We start from the raw sequence: 17,397 nt of genomic DNA on the forward strand, positions 1-17,397 counted from the left end.
TGGTTCTTTCTTTATTCAAACGATTTCTAAAAATAACTTCATCTTTTCTTGCTGAGTTCCTAATTGGTTTAGAAGTTGTACTATACTTTATGTTATGTAAATGAGACTTTTTGAACACCTTAATTGCATTCGTTATGGATCCTAAGTATAGAGTAACATGAGAACGTTGTTGTGCAAAGTGATATAGAAATATGTGGGCACAATGTGCCGGGTGTGCTAAAGTTTTGGTAATTGAGGTTATGATATGAGACTTCGAGTTTGAGATGGCTGGAATTGTGTATCAGAAATGATATGATTTATTGAGATGACATCGCCTTCCTTATTTGAGTACATTTTTACTTGTTTGTGTTCTAGCTATGTTGGTGTTAATTTACTTGGTTATCTTTTGTTTCCATCCGTGTTTTCCTTTATTGTTTCTACTGATTGTAGTTTGTCCTCTCCCTGTTGTTGATATTACTTTATTATCTTTAGGTTGATAGTTTATCATCATATCATGTTCAACTTATTTTACCAGTAGGTGTCTAGACTGTTCCTCATCACTAATCCATCGTGGTTAGTCTTAATACTTATTGGGCATCACTGTGGTGTGCTCATACTACACTTCCATATATTTTTTTGTACAGATCCAGGCATTTGATCGGCAGTAGTTGTGCGGATCGTTGCGGTGGAGACTCAAGGTATACCTGCTGCAGCGTTCGCAGGCCTCGGAGTCACCTTCATTTGTATTTATATCCATATGTTCTTTTGTTTCGGAACAGTAACGTATTTATTTTGTATAACTACTCTTAGAAAGGCTTATGACTTGTACCACCGGTTTTGGAAATGATAATGTGTTAAGAGTATTTAATTTAAAGTTAGTAATATCAATGTTATTTCAGTTAATGTTAGACTTATCTAGTTTAGACACTAGGTGTCATCACGACTCCTTCGGAGAGATTTTGGGTCGTGACAGAAATATTTCAATCCTTTAAAGAGGAAAAAATTACAGTTCTAGCTTCACTCACTTATTGCCCAACTACTTCATACCATGTCATTTTTCCTGTTAATTTCTGCAGGGATTGACCAATAACATAAATGAAAAAAGAAAGTAAAGATATAAATGATTATTACTTAAGAAAGGAGTCTTAATTAATTTGAGCTTAAGGAGTTGTTATCCACATTCATGTAATAAAATACTTAATCACAATTCTAGTCCGTCATCCTATCCTATGAACCAAACAAACGATAATATTATCCAATTATGTTGTTCTTCGCCCTCTTCCCAATCCCATACTCTGCCCACAAACTCTAACCACTCAAACATCTCAACTTTTTTCATTCATATATAATGATTTAATTTGTTAAGTCAAAATTCCAAAATTGACAACTATATATGAATCAATTATATGATAAAAATTATTCAACCTCATTGCTGTAATCATTTGCAGTTTCATTTTGCAGCTCGACAATATTATAATTCACAATTATATATAAAAAGTGAACGAATGTGGGCTACGCATAAAAAGTCCTCTTTTATTTAAAAGTAGGTACTTTTGACTGCATATTTAGCTTTCCTAACATTCGCTTGAATAGGTTAAGGTTGTTGGCTCCAGGAGATGGAAATAATATGGAGGAATTAATGAATAATGATTGTAATAATTCTTCTTTTCTTTTTTCCTTCAAAATAATGCATTGTCTTCTAAAACTATAGCTTCTTCATCTTCTTCTAAAAATTCCTTATGGAAATAGTTCGTATATAAAATCTTCTTTAAAACTGTTGTTTCACATCTCATTATTTTTCATTTTTCCGAGGGTGGTGTTTAGACTAGCTTGTGCATACCTCCAATAGTTTTATTAGAGATCTGCTATCTTCCACTATCACATATATTGAATAACTTTACCCACCAAAACAGTGTAAATATCAGAGATCTGCTATCTTCCACCATCACAGGTATTGAATAACTCTACCCACCAAGACAGTGTAAATACACAATTTGCCTATTAACCACGTGGAAAATGGAAGATTTAACAGGAAAATTTCGGAGACAAATTTTTAAAAATGAATTGAACTCGGTAACAAGGAAAAAATTAATGAAAAGGGACCAAGCAGTCACAAGTGTTGAGTGCTGCAACCATACTGTCTTTGTGCCTCAAAGAATGTATTGTTTACAGAAATAAAACACCTTAACCGTACAGCACCAATCTATGTGAATTTAACATGATTAAGCAATGGATTACAGTACTAATAATACATATTAATTAACCATGATGATCGAGTATATAAATCTTATTCAAGGACACATCGCAAGCACTTAATAGTTTGGTGCAAAAAATAAATATTTTGGCACATTTACTATATGGAGTCAAATAGTTTTTAAATCCTATTATCCCAAATCATCCACACACACAAAAAAAATCCCTTTTTCCTTCGTAGCATACTAGAATAGTGCATGGACGCAGCGGCGTGGTTGTGTTTTCAACCAAATCGAATGTTGCAACGGGGGACCACACCACCTCTCTGTTCTTCATAGAATAGATCCTTCTCTTTCAAGGACCACCTCAAAAGCACACTCATATATCCACACCCCTATCTATCTATCTATTTATCTGCTACTTCTTCCGTTCAAGTTTATGTGAATCTATTTCTTTTTTGGTCCGTTCCAAAAAGAATTGTTTATTTTTTAATTTTGGAAACAATATAGCTTAAATTCCCAATTATACCAAAAGTGTTCATTTTTTCTTAAACATCGTTGCCAGTCAAATAGGTTCACATAAATTAAATAAGAAGTATATTAAAGAGATCTAGTGAATATATTGGAAAAGCAGCTTACAAAAGTAAAAAACAAAGTCAATTAATATGATCAGCTAAAGTTTTTAAACAGTAAGTCAAAAAGAATTTATGTACTTTGAGATATATGGACGCCGAAAGTTCTTTTGTTTTATGTATGCACGTGTGCATGGAATAAACTTTTTATCAGGACAACGCATCATGCACCAAACCCAATTACAATTAGTTTGCATGGAATAAACTTTCATGCGACAAAGCAAGCATCTAAGTTTAGTTACTTGCACCAAAGCCACTACTAGTTCCTGAAAATTTCTTATTCAGTTCCACCGATTGTTGGATATTGATTAAACTTTTTAATATGTATTTTCAAATTTTCATTCTCATCAACTGCTACATTCCAAGGAATTAAAGATTCTAGAACGGGAAAAGGGCTAAATATATCCCTTTACTTTCAAATATTATTTAACTGTACCCTTCGTTATACTATTGGGTTATTCATACCCCTACTGTCATACTTTGGAACAAAAATAACCCTATTGTTATACTTTGAAACAAAAATACCCCTATTTTGAATGGAGTGCCACGTGGCAACACCAAATTAAAACGACCCATTTCTTTTTTTTTTTACCCGATCTGTTTTTTAAAAAACCCACAACCCGACCCCTATTTTCATTTTTTCCAGTTTTATTTTTTAAAATTTCAGTTTTTAAAAAACAAAATATTTTGTTGAAAAACAAAAAAAAATCTGTTTTTACAAATTTGTTTTTCCAGTTTTTACAAATTCTTTTAAAAAACTGAAAAAAATGAAAATAGGGGTCGGGTTGTGGGTTTTTTTTAAAAACGGATAGGGTAAAAAAAGAAATGGGTCGTTTTAATCTGGTATTGCCAGGTGGCACTCCATCTAGGGGTGGACATCGGTAGGTTCAGTTCGGTTTTGAACATTATCGGTTTTGCCTATCGGTTATCGGTTTACAAATATCATAACCCGATAACCAAACCGATAAGATATTGATTATCGGTTATCGGTTAATCGGTTATATATCGTTATCGGTTCGATTATCGGTTTACCCGATAAGATAAAACAACTAAAAAAATTTGCAATATATAAAACAAAAAAATCAAACTGTCAGAACGTGTAAACTGCCAACTTTTGTTGTTTCTTAACAAAAGCACGCTCCCACTTCTGTGTAGTATCTACTGATGTCTGGCGGAGAACTGGTGGTGAGTCTTGCGTCTTGACTCTTGGGGGCTGTGACGGAAACAAGAATGAGAACTGAGAGACAAACGACTGAAGAGTGAAGAGTGAAGAGGGAATTAGGAAAATAAATAACCCTAGTATATACTTAAGGGTAAATTAGTAAATTACATCATTCTTATTGGGTTATCGGTTTTTACCCAATAACAAAAATGCAAACTGAGCCCGAACCGATAACCCAATAAAAAACAAAATTTAACCCGTTACCGAACCGTTAACCCAATAACCCAATACCGATAACCCAATAAAGAATTAACGGTTCGGGTTATCGGTTTTACCCGATATATGCCCACCCCTGACTCCATCCAAAATAGGGGTATTTTTGTTTCAAAGTATGACGATAGGGGTATTTTTGTTCCACAATATGACGGTAGGGGTATGGATAGCCCAATAGTATAACGAAGGGTACAGGTAAACAATATTTGAAAGTAGAGGGTATATTTAGCCCTTTGCCGATTTTAGAATGGTGTTTCACTCTCAAAAGTGTTGAATTGAAAACAATAGAGCAAGTTTTTGCCACAAAAGTGTCATTTTTACTTTTCTCTATGAGGAAATAGAATGTTGCATCACACGAAATGCTGATGAAAGGTTTCACCTTAAAACACATGATTTATGTATCTTTTATCAATCCTCAAGGGTTTATAATTCACCTTTGAGGCCACAAACATATATACACAGAAAAATATGATCCTTTTGATAACATTTTCTATACAATTGAGCAATTGATGCAGCAAAGAAACTAAAATGACACTTACAAAATATACAGATCGATATCTACCATTTATTATTCTGTCTTTGCCTCTTGACTTGTCAGCAAAGCCATTCTTGTATCGGCTGAATCTCCTCAATAGCTTTCAGGTATCATATTAATACTGCAACAATTAAGCATGAATTATGCAAGGATCAAAAACAAAACAACAATGTTTTACATGGTTCAAACACAGAGTTCCCAAGGCCTAAATCAACTCGATCTATTGAATTACCTCCAAAGGCATCACGAACTCCAAATCATGATAGAAAAGAAAGAAGCATTTAATATTCAATTGGACATGGCTACACACCTTGAAGGTTTCTTAATCCTCATGTGGTCGTAAAGCAACGGAAGATATCATTCTCCTGTTTCACTTGGTCAGAATTTTTCAGCTGTTCCACTCTTTGCAGGTGCGATGACAACTGAACTAAATCCACGGTTGGTCCATCTTCTAGAGAAAGGTCATGCTTAGAATTCATAGAATTTGATCTTCGAACACATCTTTCTCTTAGATCATCAGTTGAAACAGCTTGACTGTCATCAAGAACTTGGACGATCCTATCTATTTCAAATACTTCAGATGAATATAATTCATTTGATGTAAAGCTTCTCGAAGCACTTAATCCGCAAAAGTTTTGAGGATTATGATCTCTTTTAAGGTGACCACAACGATTTTCTGAGTTGTGTAAATGGTGTTGTGAGTGGGCTGACAGAAGAGAGAGAGCACAAGCGGAGTTTTGCCCTGCAAATGTTTCTTGAACTGACAATGTTTCCCCAGCATGAATCTTGGATGAATTTTCTTTTCTCATTACATAATGATGCTGTAAGCTTTTTATTGGTGACTGCTTCTTTGTCACTGCCATAGCTAATTGAGAGATGCAGATTGATTTTTCTTCCAATTTGATGTGCTTGCGATGGCCTTCAAATTTTTCTTGACAAAACGAACTGCCAGGACGTATTTCAGGGGGGAAAAATAGTACTCTCCTTTGTGAAGTTATATCGAATAAACTTGAACCATTAGCATAAATTCAGACTCAACAAAATAGAAAAATACTATTTTTCCGCAAAGCATATAAAAGATGGCAGTGCCAGAGGCTAAGGGAAGAGTTGTAACCATTGACCCAATGCACTAGTAAATAATAATTAAAAACAAACAAAAATTAGCATATGTACTAGATAAGAATAGGTAATAAGATGGTATTGCAGCACACAATTTTTTCGAAATACACCAAATGAATTAAAGTATTATCATGCCCTCGAACAAAAGAGCATAGTTGGAAAGATAAAAAAAAAAAGGAGGTTTCTAATTCATTCTTTTGGAGAGGAAAGAGGGAGAGGGTGGATGGGCCGACGTGGAAACTTTTAGTTGTAGAATCAAATTGATGGAACTTAAAAGGCTAATGTACTGGAGTACTCCTAAGTTCAAATACAATCATCAAAGTCTAGAATGGTTAAAAGAGGGGGACATTAAGCTTACCCCAGTGAGCATCAAATTGAGGCTTTCTCCGGCGCGCCTGCAAGGCGCTTACGACAACTGCGTTTACCTTCATCAAATTCTGCCAGCAAATGGAACCTGCATAGCAAAAGTTCACAAAAGTCTATGTTGGTGTAGCATTCACAAACAGTCATACTATCATAACCACTAAATTCTGAAATTTCAGATAACATGGATAGAAATTAGCTACAAGAATAGATGAAGTCAAGATCTACGCTAACTAGCCCCTTTTTGCTGAACCACAGGGTAGTTTTACTTGAGGATAATTCAGATAATAAATGAAAAACTGCAACTGCCTAAATTCCTTCACCTTACTACAACTCACTCATTCATTCAAAGTCAAGTTCACAAAAACAGTTGGACTAGAGTTCAAGTTCAGATGGAATATTTAGGCAGCTGGAGAGGAATTCTCGCATTTGGGTCATAATCTGTTCTTTAAAAGTTCTGATGCTAAAACTTTATCAAAGATGCAAATAAGACTACTAGTTCTACGCACTTTGCTATGAATCAGCATTATCAAATGTAGTTATACCATGTTTCGTCAAATGATCTGAAATAAAGGACAACGTCATTAATGTGTTCCATCCTAATGAAGTTTTACAACACAGCAGAAGAAGCAGATGACAAGCCAGACCATACCTGCTACACTGCTGACAAAACCTTTGCTCAAACCCATTAACGATAACTTTAGTAGTTTTTGAGTGTTCATCGCACACTTTGTGCCTTTTGTGATAGTCTTTTGAGGATCTCAGGTCCTTGTTACAACCATAAACTTGGCATAAAAGAACCTGAGAATGCAAATTTGTGGTCCTCGGTCTTTTTCCTAGCGGCAAAGGTTCCAGTGATGACGAAGCTGAGTTTCCCATCAAAGACGAATTACGCTTGACTTTGTAAACAATCAAGTCATCCTCCTGAGAATCGGCTTTTTCCGCTGGCAATAAAGAATCTGCTAAAAGACACAAGTGAACTTCCTTTTGAAGATGATATACTCCTGACTTCTCTATGATCAACCAACTGATCCAATTTCAATCCAATTGGCAATGATATGGGATCGTTACACCTATTTCCAATATGATTAGATCTCTCTTTAAGTTCCACTTCCCCGAGAATGGAGTCCAATGTATTTACAGAAATAGATAACATCTTCCTAGAAGAATCAACTGTTTCAGCACCTAAACCTTCTGACCATTGGTTGCTTGTAGCACATTTCTTCAAAATATCAGCCATTCCTGATTCCGGAAATTCTATATTTTCAGTGATTTCTTGGATAGTGCCAAACATGGTTTTATCAACATCAGAAAAGTTGTTCAAATTCCAATCTTTTACAATATTTCTACTTCTTGCAAGTGCACCAACTGGGATTTCATTATTATCAAGAAACAGAATTGGTTCCATTTCTAGCAGAAACTAAAGTTGCTCAAAGTATGCAGTGAATTTTCACCAAAAGCAGAATCCAAATTGATTTCTGATTATGCAAAGAACAAAGTGATAAAAAAGCATCAGTAAAAATAAAAGTTCATATCTTGAAATTAAGACCTTAAAGGTAACCCAAGAAAATCAAATTAGAAAAGTAAGGAAAAAGGGCTATTGTTTACATGGTACATAAGCCAATTAATTACCCCAAAAGAAAAGAGAAAATATAAGAACTAGAGAACCAGGGAATCAAATTAGAACATCAAAAAAAGATTATAAAGTTTGAAAGTAAGGCTATCAAATACCAAGAAACAGGGGTAGACCAACATGGAACCTAAATCTTAATGTACCAAACAAAAATCAAGAAAGAACCCCATTTAGATAATCTAACATGGAACAATTATCTAAACCTATAATGCTAGAGAAACAAAATGCTAAAGTTAATCAACTTATTTTGAGGATGACAGTATATTGTCTTGAGCTTACCAGAGGAAGATTGGAAGAAAGAGGGAAGAGTGAAGACAGAAAAAGAGACAGAGGTGCTTTGCTAGTAGGGCATTATATTATTGCAACTGTTGAAGCTGATACCTTTGTGAGTCGAACATAACATATTTTACATACCTTTTGTCTTCTTCCAGTTCAGTCTTATTTTTGCCCCTCTAATAATCTAATTAAATTGGATTTAAGGTTTTTCAACAAATTTTGTGCAGAAAAATAAATCTCCAATCACAAACAATTATAAAGAAAATAAAGAATTTTATTGATAAATATTGCGGATTACAACTCTGTTTGTCACTTGATTTTTCCCTCCGAATTGTTGATGATATGCATCTTCTTGATGTATTTAATGATCAAGAAGCATGTAGCAACACTCCATTTGGATCTTGAATGTTGTTAAAACTTTCAGCAAGACATATTTGTCATGTCTTTAATCTTTTAATAAATATTCCAAGAGTTTTCAGTACTAGAAATCCGCTAAAAACGACCAAAAGTTTCCAACCAACGTTGGTCGGTTAAAAAAAGCGACCAAAAACCGTCTAGCTTGGACGAAAACTAGAAAAAAAAATATTTTACATTTTTTTAAAAATAAATACCGACCAAAATTGGTCGGTAAATTGGTCAACACGTTGACCGAGTTGGTCAGACTTGCTTAGTCAAAGAAAATTTGGGATTACCGACCAATTTTGGTCGATAATGTGGACCCAATTTTTAAAATTTTAATAATCATATTATTATTTAAAATATTTTATAAAATTTAAAGAATTTATATTTGAAATTACCGATCAACGTTGGTCGGTTAACGCAAAGCATTTACCGACCAACTTTGGTCGGTTTATTTTATTTTCTAGACAATAACCGACCAAAGTTGGTCGGTTATTAGGTCAACATTGGTCAAACTTTTGAATCACTTTTATATTTACTATCTAAATAATATAAATGTAATCCGTTAACAATTTTGCAATATAAATAATGAATACACTAACATATACTATAACATGCTATATATGTAGTTAAAGTAGTACAACGAAACGTGTTATATATATATATATATATATATATATATATATATATATACACACACTAACATATATATAATATAACAAGCTATATATATAGTTAAAGTATTACAATGAAGTGTGTGTGTGTGCGCGTGTGTATATATATATATATATATATAGGTATAGCCGAAGTTATTAGCATCAATTACAATATATTGTATGTGTGTGAGAGAGAAATTACTCATATAGTTAATTATAACTTAGAAAATTTACTTAGATAGATGCTATTATAATTTATTAAAAGTAAATAGTTAATATAATTATTTATAAAGATTATGCTTATAATTTATAATAATTGGATAGTTAAATAAAATAAATGCTTATAGTTTATAATATTTAAAAAAATACAAAAAAAAACAATTTAATTTTAATAAAAAATCCGACCAAAGTTGGTCGGTTTTTGGTGAAACGGTCAACACGTAATGTACCGACCAACTTTGGTCAATAATTCTGAAAACGGATATGAAATACGGGATTCCCCTTATTTCTACTACCTTTCTTGATCTCCAAATTTCCCCAAACTCCTCACTCAACACCTTTCCCTCTCCTACTCTATTTCCCTCACACAAATCACATTCCCCACCCAGCGTCGCCATCGCCCAGTTGTCGCCGTCGCCGCTGCCACTACCGCGTTGTAATGACCCGACCGGTCATTTTGAATATTTGCACTTCGCTCGCCAGTTCTCGGGCATGACTAGCCCCGTATGAGGTATTATGACTCATGTAAATCGTCGGTTTTGGTTTTCTGGTTAATTGAAATAGATATGGAAGAATGGTTCTCAACTTGAAGCTTTAAATTTGAAAGGTTTGACCAAGTTTTGACTTCTTAGTATTTGATATCGGATTTGGATTTTTATGATTTGGTTAGCTCCGTTGGACGATTTTGGACTTAGGAGTGCATCCGGAATGAAATTTGGAGGTTCGTGGTAGATTTAGGCTTGAATTGGCGAAATTTAGAAATTTGGCGTTTCCGATCGGCAATGAAATTTTTTATATCAGGGTCGGAATGGAATTTCTAAAATTGGAGTAGGTCCGTTATGTCATTCGTGACGTGTGTGTACAAAATTTCAGGTCATTCGGAAGGTGATTTGATAGTTTTCGGCGTTTGTTTATGGAATTTGAAAGTTCCTAAGTTCTTAAGCTTGAATCCAAAGTTGATTTGGTGTTGTTTTGAGTGATTCGAAGGCTCGACTAAGTTTTAATAATGTTATGGGAGGTGTTGGTATGTTTGGGTTGAGGTCCCGAGGGCCTCGGGTGTGTTTCGGATGAGTTTTGAGCGAGTCCGGGCATTACCGAAACTCAGGCAATGGTTCTGGTGCTTTTGAGAATAGGCTAGGCTCTTAAGCTTTTACTATATGTACACCTTCTTGCTTCTTGTTTCTATGTAAGGGCCCCTCGTGGGCTTTTGTAATCACGTTTAAAGACCCCCTGTGGGCTTTTGTAATTGAATATTCATGAATACAAAGATATTTTTTCAATTTTGTCTTTGATGCTTGCTATCGAACCCTGAAGCGAGTATTCTTTCTGACTTTCGGTTGATAAAATGGCTTCCCGCGGAATCCTTTATTGTTCCTAAGGCCAAACCTGGATTGATCCGATAAACTCGGGTCATCGGGATCCTTATTTTGAGTCAAATAGAAGTAGGGCTTCGAACCCCTAAATTGAGACTTAGCCTTTAGACCTTCGAGAGCAGTCCCCGAGTGAGGGTTGACTCGGGGCATTTGGAGACTTGTCTTGAACTTAATATATGTAATCTTAAGGCGTTGTAGATAGGTCCCAGATGAGGGACTTCCCGATTTTGGATGATATCTGCAATGTTGTTAAAGGCTTCCTGGAGCCTAACTTATTTTTCGAAGGAGGTCCTCGAGTTCGGGTACCATCTCGGGATTTGTGATGATGCCAATGGCTCCCTAGGGCCTAACTTCTTTTAGATGGAGATCCTCGAGGTCGAATACTGCCTCGGGGCTGGTAATGATGTCGTTGGCTTCTTAAAGACAAACGTCTATTTGATGGAGATCTTCAAGGTCGGGTACCACCTCGGGATTGGCGTTAATGTCGTTGGCCTTTTAAAGACTAACTTCTTTTTGATGGAGGTCCTTGAGGTCAGGTACCACCTCGGGACTGGCGAAGGCGTTATTGGCTCCTTGGAGCCTAACCTTGTTCTGATGGGGGTCCTCGAGATCGGGTACCACCTCGGGACTGGCGAAGGCGTTATTGGCTTCTTGGAGCCTAACCTTGTTCTGATGGGGGTCCTCGAGATCGGGTACCACCTCAGGACTGGCGAAGGCGTTATTGGCTTCCTAGAGCCTAACCTTGTTCTGATGGAGGTCCTCGAGGTCGGGTACCACCTCGGGACCAATGAAGGCGTTATTGGCTTCCTGGAGCCTAACCTTGTTCTGACGGAGGTCCTCGAGGTCGGGTACCACTTCGGGACATGCGAAGATGGCATCAGTTAGTGTTCCTAACCGGCTTTGAGGCAGGTGGATCATCCCTGTTTCTTCCATGTATAAATATAGGGCTGTCTCTGCTCTTATTCGGAGATCCCACCATTTTAAGTAGTTACCCTTCTTTTTCTATGCTAGCCTTTCACTACTTCAGCACCTAACGCACTCGCACAAATTCCCGCTTTTGTTCTCCAATTTTGTCGTAGCCATAGCTGCTATGTCGGGGTCTGTCCGACAGGAAGGGGAGAGCTCCGCCTCCGGCATTTAGGACCAACGAGGGTACACCTTGAAGACTACTTCTTTGATAAGAGAAGAACATCTTGAGTTAGTGAGAAAATACTGCGGATGGGGGGAGAAAGTGGTGTTACAGGCATTTTCCCCGGGTAAGGGCATGACGGATCATGCCGATGGATTCTTGAATATGTATACGTATCCTTTCACACTAGGCCCCTTTGATAGGGTTGTGCTCGATTTTTGCTCAAAGTATCGGGTTACCTTGGTGTAGATCCATCCGTAGTTTTGGCGAACAGTATTGATGGTGAGATTTTTCGCAGAGAAAGCGGGGCTCGAATTTACGCTCAGTCATCTTATTAGGCTATACTGGCCCTTTGATCATCGGGGTCTGCTAACCTTGAGATGCCGATCAACCACGCCCTTCGTTGTAGATGATGAGGAAAATGGAGACCGGGAGTGGATGAGTCGCTTCGTCCGAGTGCGGACCGGTGACATTATCCCCGTGGAGCTTATGACATTTCCTGAGAAATGGAATTATACACGTAAGTGGTGCATTTCGTGCCTTCTCAGTTTTGCCAATGGCGAGAACTGGTTTCGTAATCGTGCCCTCCTTTCTTTTTCTACAGCGGTTTCATGGGTGCCAGGCGACATTCCTGATTTGCGGGATTGGGTCCGAAAGTTGGCGACCCACTCGACTTGTGATGAGTGGAAGTGGTGAGCTTTGTCTCGGGGCAAATGGGAAGCAAAATATCATGGTGAGTGTTTTGTTGTTTTTTCCTTTCTCTTCTTTCATATGGAGAAGAATATTCTCGTTATGCGTATTAATCTTGCCGTTGTAGTCATTGGAGAGCCTTTCGAGGAGAGGCCGCGCTCCTTTGGAGAGGGGGAAGGGTGGCCAACTCCCGGGCTGAAAAATGACGACATAAGCGAGAGATGCTTTTACAGGGCGATGACGCTCAAAGTAAGGAAAAATGGGATCGGGGCTTTGGAGCGAAGCATCATCCGAGCCTGCCGCATCCGTGGTTCCTGGTTCCAGAAAGAAGGTTTCTCTGTTGTTGTCGCCTTTCTTCTCCGCCGACAGTACTTCGGGAGATACTAGAAATCTGGGGTCGCATACACCGAGCGATCGTGGTTTGACTGGAGTCGACTCTTTCAGGGCTGAAGGAACTGGATTGGCAGGTGTACGTTCCGCCTTGAGGAAGCCCAGCGTGTTCACTTTGCGGTGAGTTTTCTCACAGGTTTTTCGAGCTTCGCGCCTTCCCTTCCTTATTGTGTTTTCTTTTGCAGGCATTCGACAAGCTTAAGTCCAGGCTTCTTTGTTGTGAAGCCAGACTACAGAAAACTCTGGATGAGGAGAGATCCGTTAGGCTCCTTTGTGATGAAAAGGAAGTGGAGTTGGTACACTTGCAGTATGAGGTGGGCTGGAGCTTGAATTATGAGAACCACATAAAGGAGCAGGTGTTCATACCCAATTTTTCCCTATGTATTTTTATATACAAAATACTTTCAAAATAGCATGTACATGCATATATAAGCATGCCCAAGACTTTTGGTATTTTTTTCAAAGATTTTAAAATCAATTTATTGTCCATTTTTAGCAGTACAAAAATCAGTAATCATTCCCAAAATTAACAATTTTGGCGAGTAATTTATTTTATTCCCATATTTATACCAAAATATAATTAAGGTAATTTTTTTATACATTTTTACAAATTTATTTGGTATTTAAAAAAAAAAACTAAAATGCATATAATTGCAATTCTAGCCTACTTTAAGATTAATAGCATTTTATAATTGTAAAATTGGTTCCAGTATTTTTAAATTGATATTTATATATTATTAATTGGCTCAGTACTTTTAATTTGCTTTTAAAATCATTTTTACTATTTTTTATAAAATAAAAGGGAAAACTGGCTATTTAACATTTAGCCTCATTTCATTTCAATTACAGCCTATTTTACATTTAAATTTTAACCCTTAATTGACCCAATCCTAACCCCAACTGAACTGGCCCAATTTCAATTTTTACCCAACCCATAACCCAATTCAAATGACCCTACCCGATTTCCCACCTAACGGTCATCTCATCAGGAGCGATCTCGCTCCGGTTCCCACAGCCTATCGATTTTCAGAAACCTCTCTCAATCTAAACATCGCGTCCGTTTCAAATCTCCATCGGCATATTCCATCAATGGTTCCTGAACTACATATGGCCTGATTCCTGTAAGACCAGGGATATGTAGGCGGCTCAGAGACCAGAGCTCGGTCAAAACTCCTTTCAAATCGCCACTTCCTGTCAAAATTGGCCATCATATCTTTACCCGACAACTCTTTCATCCTTCTCGGGTAAAGAGGGGCAGCTGTTGATACCCAATTTTTTCCTATGTATTTCAATACAAAATACTTTCAAAATAGCATGTACATGCATATATATGCATTCCCCAAGAGTTTTGGTATTTTTCCTAATTCTTAAAGATTTTTAAAATCAATTTATTGTCTATTTTAGCAGTACAAAATCCATAATTATTCCCGAAATCATCAATTTTGATGAATAATTTATTTTATTCCCATATTTATACCAAAATATAATTAAGGTGATTTTTTGCATATTTTTACAAATTTATTTTGTATTTTTTAAGTTAAATTGCATATAATTGCAATTTTAGCATACTTTAAGATTTAATAGCATTTTATAATTGTAAAATTGGTCCCAATATTTTAAATTAATATTTATATATTATTAATTGGGTCAGTACTTTTAATTTGCTTTTAAAATCATTTTTATAAAATAAAAAGGAAGAACTGGCTACTTAACATTTAGCCTCATTTCATTACAATTATAACCTATTTACATTTCAATTTTATCCCTCAAATTAACCCAATCTTAACACCCTATTGGACCAGCCTAATTTCATTTTAACCCGACCCCCTTAACCCATTCACTAACCCGCCTGACCTTTCTTTTAATCCAGGCCATTGATCGTTTTGATCAACGGCCATGATCCCCCCTTACCATTTTAATTCACCTAACCCTACCTTAATCCCCCCATTTCATTCTAATAGCCACCTTTGGATACTCTCATCTCTCAAACTCTCTCGAACCTTCCCCTAACCCTAGCAGCCTCCCGTCATCCTCACCTCAAAACCCATCGGAATCCATGGCTTCTCAGGCCATGGAAACCTTATACTTACCTCCCTTTGCTCTTACACGCCTGATACCTGAGGAATCGAGGCCAGAATTTGAAGGTTTGCACCCAGATCTCTGCCGATTCAAGGTTCCAGAGTCATCGCCGGCCTTGCTCCGGCATATCATGGTGTTTTGAGCCTGGTTCTGACCTCTCCGACTCAGATCGGTGACCTTTTCAAAGTTTTTTCTAGGGTTCTTCTGAAACCCTAACCCTCCGAGGTTTTCTCCAATTTTCTTTTAGATCTGTTGTGTATCTATGCTCTACTTGAGTGTTCAAACGATTTCCCCAACTTTTCTTTCAAATATTACTTTCAAAATCACTTCTTTTCGATTTAGGGTTTTCTGAAAATGCTTAAAATGTTTCTCTGACTTTTCTTTTCCTTTTCTTTGTGTGTAGTTGTCTCAGCTATGTTCTTAGGTTTTCTTTTTACCACGCATGTTCTTTTACTGTGTTCTTATGTTTCCCTTTTATCGCGCATGTTTTCCTATTGTGTTCTTATGTTTCCATCCTTTCTTCTAATGTGTTTTCTATACTATGGTCTCACATGCTCTTTCAATATGTTCTGCTATATTCTGACTTGCTTCGCCTACTGTACCCTTCTACCATGTTCTTAAGTGCTTGCTGTTTTCTCTTCTACTTTACCTTGTTTTAAATTTCTTCTGAAAAGATGTGCTTAAGCATGTTTTCCTTTATTGTTTCTTCTACTCTCATTACACTTTGAATTAGTTTCTTCACTCTGTTTGATTTGAACTTTCTACTATTTTTGCTTGTTTTCTCATGAGTTTCTGAAAGAAATCTCTGAGCCTGCTTCGACTACTTGCCTCCTCATCTATGTATTTGACTCGAGGTGGAAACCCTAGAATTTGGGGGTTCTGCCGAGGTTTGATCGTGCGATTGAACTAAGGTTCTATTTGAGAACTTTTGACTCTTTCAGACTAATTTTTGAGTCTTTGAACTGAGTTAGGACCCCTTTGTTTTCATACAGTTTTGGACTTTTAAATTCTCCTACACTAGATTCTTTCTACTGATTTCACAAGAGCATGACAATCTTTCTTTCCCGTGTCGGTATGCTTTTATATGTGATGAATCTTTCTTCAAAAGGGTTTTCAAGCTAGTGATTGATTCAGAATTCCTGTTAAAAAGGTTTAATTGATTGTCTGCTAATTTTCCTTAAGTTGAAATCTTTCCCCTCTTTCTGACTTGGTTCATTCATACAAAATCTTCGACTTCTGATTTCTTGGTTGTTAATTGATTTTCTTTCCTTAAATGTTACAATCGTGTACTGTCAAGACCCTGTCCTTAAATAGCCTTTACGTATTTACCCCTTTTGTGTTACTTTGAAGAGTTTTTAACCAAAATTCTTTCCTTAATTACCTTCTACCCGTTTGAAATCAAATCCCTTAACTGAAGGAAAATTCTATGTGATTTATTGCAAGTTATTTTCTTACCTTTCTTACTTGTTTCTCTGCACTATAAAAGGGACTACCATACCGCATTTTTAAGACACTGACAATTCAATACTTTTTCGACACTTCAAATTGCATACTCTTACACACACTACTACTCTTAAAACATGCATTCCCTCTTGCTCTTTTCTCTATTGCCGTTCTCTGCACCAGCTTATTATTAGCCGGCTGAAAGTCAAGGCCAATATACTGCTACTACTTTGTCTTTGCTCTGCTCTTGCTTTTTTATTGGTATGTCTTGATTCAGTTCCTAGCAATCATCCTAATGTGTTTACTTGGAACCTTTATATCTATGCCTATTACCTGCAAAGTTTGACATGTTCATATGCTGCTGTTTGCTTTACTTTCTTGAGAATGCTTGATCCCTATACCTTTACCCTCTATGTGTTCGTAAATGGGGATTCAGGGCATGGCAACATGAGTTGTTGTCCATGAACTGAATTTTAACCCCAAGTAAAGGATGTCAGTATGTTTTATTGCTGATCATGTCCTTTGTCCACTTTTCCTTTGTCTACTGTTTTTGTTATGAATCCCCTACCCTTACTCCCTATGTATGTTGAGTTAAGGCTCATGGTCTGGTAGCCTCTTAAATGGCCGCCCAGGCCTGAGCCTGGCTTTCAATTAGCCCTAACTCCTTAACTTGAAATGACAAGTTGGTCAGGGGTGTGCCAGTACTTCAAGTTGCTTGGCATGACCACCAGCTTATCACTCCCCCTCCCCCTGCACTTGCACCTACTCTTAGATTTTAAGTTCTGCCGCTCTCTTTTGAGCCTCGCTTTGGGACCTTGAGTTCCCTCTGAACTTGGACATCTGAGAGCTGGCATT

At 36.8% G+C, this 17,397-nt stretch overlaps 1 pseudogene; it reads right to left on the bottom strand.

Annotated features, from left to right (window-relative positions):
- Positions 1 to 4,588: 4,588 nt before the first annotated feature.
- Positions 4,589 to 8,257, bottom strand: LOC104211546 (squamosa promoter-binding-like protein 6; annotated as a pseudogene).
- Between the last annotated feature and the right edge of the window lie 9,140 nt (positions 8,258 to 17,397).

Source organism: Nicotiana sylvestris, chromosome 11 (genome assembly GCF_000393655.2).
Source record: "Nicotiana sylvestris chromosome 11, ASM39365v2, whole genome shotgun sequence".
Classification (NCBI taxonomy): Eukaryota; Viridiplantae; Streptophyta; class Magnoliopsida; order Solanales; family Solanaceae; genus Nicotiana; species Nicotiana sylvestris.